The sequence below is a fragment of the Phyllostomus discolor genome, chromosome 1, assembly GCF_004126475.2.
Source record: "Phyllostomus discolor isolate MPI-MPIP mPhyDis1 chromosome 1, mPhyDis1.pri.v3, whole genome shotgun sequence".
Classification (NCBI taxonomy): Eukaryota; Metazoa; Chordata; class Mammalia; order Chiroptera; family Phyllostomidae; genus Phyllostomus; species Phyllostomus discolor.
In genome coordinates, this window is record NC_040903.2 from 213758543 (window position 1) to 213765060 (window position 6518).

General features: G+C 49.9%; 1 pseudogene; it reads right to left on the minus strand.

Moving 5' to 3' along the window:
- Positions 1-284: 284 nt before the first annotated feature.
- LOC114491634 lies at positions 285-1155 on the minus strand (annotated as a pseudogene).
- Between the last annotated feature and the right edge of the window lie 5363 nt (positions 1156-6518).

A 6518-nucleotide genomic window follows, 5' to 3' on the forward strand; every position in this document is an offset into this window, starting at 1 on the left:
CTCAGAAGGAACCGACCCTGCCACACCTTGATCTTGGACTTCCAGCCCCCAGAATTGTAAGGAATAAATATCTGTCGTTTAAAGCCGCTCTGTCGGTAGTACTTTGTTACAGAAGTATTGAAAAACTAACGTACATAGCAAGACTATCTCCCTATCTATCTTTCTAGCCATCCATCCACCTGTCTTCTGTATGTAGATGGGTGGATAGACACAGAAGATATGAACAAACTTTTAATTCAGATATCAAACATCTAAGAAGATATTTAGTTGTTTCTGTTTTAAAAAAGATGCTTGAGGTTTATTAAATACAAGGATGTATTTTTTTTCTTTAACCCCCACTTCGCCCGCCTTTCCACCCAGGTGAGATTTTCGCTGCTCTCCTCTGAGAGACCTCACCTGTCTCACCAACTTGTCTGCTCTTTGCCACAATGAGCCCAAGACCAGCACAGGCTTCTCCAGAGCTGACGGCGGGGTCCTCTCAGAAGGCCCTCAAGGGTCCCGAGGCGAATGACTGTTTCAGTTAGCTTGGGCCCCTGGGGAGCAGAGGAATGGGTGTCCTTCTTGGACCGCCACCTCCATTGCCTTGAACTGAGCCAACGGGCAGGCCTCAAGTCCAGCCCCAGCCGGTGGTCCACTTGGTGCCCATGGGAGGGGCGGATCTCCCCGCCGCCGTCCCTCACCTCCGCCAGCCAGTAGGTGACTGTCTGGGGCTTCTCCCTGGCCACATGACTGAGCTCCCTTCCGAACCCCTCAGTGACGGCCAGCGGGCTTGCCTTCGGATGCGCTCCCTCTCGAGCCTCCCGCGGGGCTGCTTCCAGCTCATTGTCTCGTGCTTCCCCGTGGTCCTCAGCAGGAGGGCAGAGATGGGTGCCACTGGTGCCTGCAGCAGTCGGAACTCGCCTGCGGTGTTGTCCACCTTGGGGATGGGCATCTTCGCAAGGTGACCAAGGCACCCGCTTTCACGGCCATGGTCTGGTTGAGGACCCAGGTGGAGGGAGACAGGGGACTCGTGGACAGACAGGGAGTCAATTTTTGTTGCTTCTATTCCCGTTATCCTAAAACATCTACTTTAATGGCAACACCAAGTTTTTCCATCTTTACTCATCTGCGCTGGTGAGGTCTCTGCATTGTTGTAATCATAGCGTGCGTATGCAAGGATGTTCTGATATTTCCCATGATCCTCAGCACCTAAGTATTTGTAAACATCTACAGAATATAATTAATTCTTCTAAATTACATACTATTTCTTTGTAGTTATGCCTTGAAATATTATTACGCATTTAATTATTATTTTCAGATGTTCATGACATTAATATAGAATCATATTAGTGGATGTACACAGTATAAATATAATCTACAGAAAAAAATTAAACATTACTCATAATTTTGTCACCCAGAAATTTGTGCACATAAACACTTGTAAATATTTATCACACTTCTCCGTGTTCTGTACACGGGGAAGAAACCAAATCTACCCTTCATTATTGCTGAGGCCAGCATTTGTACAGACTTGAGTTATTATTTTGAGTGGAAGGAGTTTTAACTTTTGCATATTCCCTCCTAGGGAGTTGTGCGAGATTTTCTGTGATTGTTGTGCTCCAAAATCACATCTTTTTCTGAGACCCGCTAAGCACTCGCCCAGCTGTGACGTGCTTTCCCTGTTTTCCACTCCAGTATTTCATCTCTCTGGGACCCAGTTTGCTACGGAGCTTTCTAGTGGAAATCCACACCTGTATGCCCCGGGCCTGCCACACGGCCCTCCTTTCTTCAACACACTCGTTTTCTCCTCACAAGTCACAGATGCCGCCGCGGACCAAGTGGCTCACAGCAGCCCCCAGGGGGCACTCGCCGTTTTGTGGGTCAGAAGTCTGCGCACAATGTGTCTCCATCTCCTGATCAGGGCTCACGAGGGCACAATCCAGGTGACAATGGCCCTGTCAACATGTGGAGGCTTGGCCAGAAAAAGGTTTACCTCCAGGTCCCCCAGACAGCTGGCAGAATCCACTTCCTTGCCGTTGTGGGACAAAAGTCCCCATTTTCCCACTCACTGCTGGCCGGATGGGGATCCCTGTCAGCCCGCAGAGGTGGCCCCCAGGTCCTGGCCACATGGTCCCCCCACACCCCCCCACACACTATGAAATGTCAGGAAGGAATCAATTTTAAGGTCTTGTAATCTCCCTTCCCATTAATGGGACGTCAACTGGTTAGGAGTTGTAACTGCATTGGTTAAATTCCTTCACCTTTGTTCTGTAAGTAACCAGACTGGGGGGGAGGGGACCGATCACACTCACCAGCGCTGCTGACAGGCAAGGAGGGGGTTAAGCAGAGAACGCACAGCGGAGAGCGGGAGTGTGGGGGCCACCCCAGAGCACTGGCTACCGTAGCTACTCACTTCTTTTCTCTTCTTTTCCAATGACAGTTGACATTCAACATTGTTTTGTGTTAATTTCAGGTGTACAGCATGGTGGACGGACAACCATATCCTTTGCAAAGTGTTTCCCCCATATTTCCAGTACCTCCGTGGCACCATAGACTTTACAACACTATTGACTGTATTCCTTACACCGCACTGTCCATCCCTGTGACTGTTACGTAACCACCGCCCTGTGCTTCTTAATCCTTTCACCTGCTCACCCACCCCTGCTTCCCCGCTCGTCTGGCACCCATCATTCTGTTCTCTGTGTCTGTGAGCGTGCTTGTCTCTTGCTATTTCATTTACATGTATATTTAACATATTTATATATGAATGAATGCCTTGGCCATAAAAGATAATGAAACCTTAACATTTGCGACAACATAGATGAACCTAGAGGTTACCACGCCGAGTAAAATAGGTCAGATGGAGAAAATCCAACCCCGTACCTGCTAACGTTTAACACTGGCTTTGTCATGCCCCTGTTCTCCAGCTGCGCCCTGCACCCCTGCCCTGCACCCCGCGCCCTGCCCATGTGCCCGGCCGCTTCAGGCCTCACCTGCTGCACTGCTCTCGCTCTGCATGATGCTGTGTCATGCAGTCCCACCAGGGCGGGGACCCCCACCCTGCATGTTATATCTTATTCAGAACTAGCTGTCTGTGTTCTCTTCTATTATTTTTCTGTCAGGTGAATGCTAGCATCATTGATCAAGTCTCCAGCCCCTGACCTAGAGACTGACTCACCTGAATTTTGATTTTGAGCCAGGAGAGACCTCTGCACTACCTCGGGGCCAAATTCACCTCCTCACAGAGCGCGGTTTTTCTGCGTAGGCGGTGGTACGTCTCTCGCATTTAATGAAACAAATGCACGCAGAGCATCCACCCCGCACTGGCCCTAGAGATGAGCAAACAGAATCGTGCTCAAGGACCTTTCGTTTGAGTGGAGGAGACGGACAGGAAATAAGCGAGTGAACCAGATCATCTCATGGAATGGTTACTGCTGTGACGGACGGGAGGAAAAGTGACAGAAAATGACCAGAGTCGGGGGTAGTGGGCAAACTTTGGATAGGAAGAAAGGACATCCTCTTCGCGATGATATTCGAATGGAGATAGGAATGAACTCTCAGCCATGAAAACGGCAGAGGGAAAAGCATTTTGGGCAGAGGGAACAGTAGACACAAAGGCGTGAGGTGCAGCCCAGCAGGTGGGTGGGAGCCAGGGGTCCCCATCATGTTCTTCTCTATATGTCTCAGTAACGACGTCATGCAGGGTCCCTCACGCAGACTCCGTACTCACAGTTCCCAGGACGGATTCTGCACTGGGGGCTTCTGTAGAGAATGACTTCATTTTCCCATGATATTTTCTACACGGTTGCTGCCAATACACAGAAAAGCTATTGGTTTTTAGACGATTTCTCTTGAAATGGTCACAGTACTTAACTGATTGACTCTGTCAGACCTTGAGCTTCTGGGCAGCTGGATTTTCTCTCATTATGTGTTTCTGAGGCGAAGACTCACCGCAATTATAATAATCATCATTTTGCAATAACACAAAGTTTGCAAATCTTCCTTTTAAAAGCTCGTTGCATCTTTGATCTTTGTTTTATACCTTAACACCGGTTTTATTTTCACAGATTTTAGTGGGAGTTACTCTTCTGTTTTAGAATACGTTTTATAATAAGTTTTGGCTTAAAAGCGAGAATTTTTTGATATTTGTGTGTGTGTTGGATACAGGAACCCTTCCCAATGTGGATCTGATATAAATAAAACCAGCCTGGAGCGTTTGTTTCTTTCAGAGTTTACTTTTCCTCTGTTTCTCCCTTTAAATGTATTAAAAGCCATAAGGCTGATGGGTTGGATCACTGAGGCACTGGTTGGAGCTCACAGGGCTTTGGGCAACATTCACTAGGTGTTTCCTGACAGTGACCTGTCTAGGAGTCTGCTTTATAAATAAGTGCTTGAGCCCTGGCTGGAGTAGCTCAGTGGATTGAGCGTGGGCTGGGAACCAAAGTGTCCCAGGTTCGATTCCCAGCCAGGGTACATTCCTGAGTTGCAGGCCATAACCCCCAGCAACCGCACATTGATGTTTCTCCCTCCCTCCCTCTCTCGCTCTCTCTCTCTCTCTCTCTCTCCCCCTGCCCCCCTGCCTTCCCTCCCTAAAAATAAATAAATAAAATCTTAAATAAATAAATAAATAAGTGCTTGATTGTCTTGGGGGAAATTGACCCTGGGTTACAAAGGCGGGAAGAGAGGGAGCGGAAGGAGAGGCAGGCTGACCCAGGAAGCACTTGGAGAACAGGGTCAGGAGTCTGCTCTGCCCCACAGTTGCTCGGTGGCTGTTGATTGTGAGGGACTTACTCTCCCTGTGCACGTGGAAGCTGGGGTGCACAGTGGCCTGAACTTGGCCTCTGCCGTTGATTTGCCATGCATCTGTGGGCAAGGAGGTCAGTTCCCCCGGACCCCTCTGTTTTCCTGGAGGCCATACCCTGCGGCTCCGGGGGCTGCTGTGAGGATTAAGTAAGGTACCACATCTGAAGTGCCAGACATTTTACTATGCACAGAACAAGTTATGTTCAGAAATGTTACTCCCTCCCTTCTCTTCCAAGCCGAAGGAACCTCCTGGTTGCTCTAGAGTCCACAGACATGCCTGTTTGGTGTCTCGCCTGAAAGCAGCCCCTCAGTGTCTGGGAAGCATTTATAATTGTGCCTGTTTTGTCATCACTGTTTCGGTCGGTAATACCATCGTCATCATCATCATGTCTGTGGATAGGAATCTATCCACAGCAATTGGAAGGTGGGTGCTCTGGCTGGTCAAGCAGATCCATGCCGAGGACCCGGAGGAATGTCCTGGGATCCTGATGTACACATTTGTCCCCACTTTACATGGAAACCCTGATCGTGATTCTCAAAGAACTGCCTGGAGCAACTCGAATAGATTCAGCGCCTGCAAATCTCCTGTGATCCTGATTGCTGAGGGCATTTATTACATCCAAGCTCATTTACTTAATGCATATCTTGTTCACCAGCTGGCGGACTTCAGCCTGGTGTGGACTGCACGCCGTATGCCCTGCACCCATAACATTGCCTGCCTGATAGTGGATTCTCAATAAAAATCTATGACACATACCCCCAATCACAGAGCTACAGTTGTCGCAGAGACATCTGACATGCAAAGACACATGGACGTTCTTGGAAGCCGAGCAGGCTCAGCTCACGTGAGAAGACAGGCTGTGACTGCAGCACACTCTGCTCCTAGGGGCACTGGCAGGGCTCTGTCCACCATCCACCAATGACATCTTCACCCACCACAGACCCAGACGACCCTTCAGCTACTGTCCCGATTCCCCACTGGGCTGCAGCTCTCCGTGGATGGAAACGGAGCACACTCCAAAATGAGGGGCATCGCAGATACACAAAGACATCATGGAAGGTTTGTCATGACTGACTTTCTCCAACCAGGGCTCCGAGTAGATAGCAAGACGGAACCTTCCTTCCCAACCTGGCCCACCACGAAATCTCAGGAAACAGCTTGAGTGGTTTGCCTCGCCCCTGGATGATGGAAACAAGGGAGGGCGAGACACATCCCAGAGCTCACACGTGAGGTCTGGGCAGTCACGAAGGCACCCGTGGCTTTGTCAGTGGGCAGAACACACCTGTCTGTGGACACACTCGGGCCTTGGGCCTCCTTCTGTTCTGCTGCTGAAGCCCAGGCTTCCCGAGTCATCCTCTCTTCCGGCCTGGCTTCCTTCATCGTCTCCCTGATCTCCTGTCCTCCTTGTCCCTCTTGTAGAAGATGTAGGAGAGGCAGGCCCCAGGCCAGGGTTCCAGGTACAGAAACATGCCCATGGGCCCATTGGATTCTGCCCAGGAACATAATCCAATCCATCCCCGGCTGCGGCCAGGCAAAGTGTCTTTGCTTTGAGTCAAAACCACCCTCACCGTTCACCCATCCTAGTCTTACCTCCTACAGGCACGTGCAAAATCAGGTCCCACTTTTGATGACAGCTGTCATGTCAGAGGTCACCAGCGAGCAAGGACATGTTGACCACGTGGGGCGATGCTCCAAGAGGGGAAACAGACTTGGGACTAGAAGTGGGAGGGGAAGG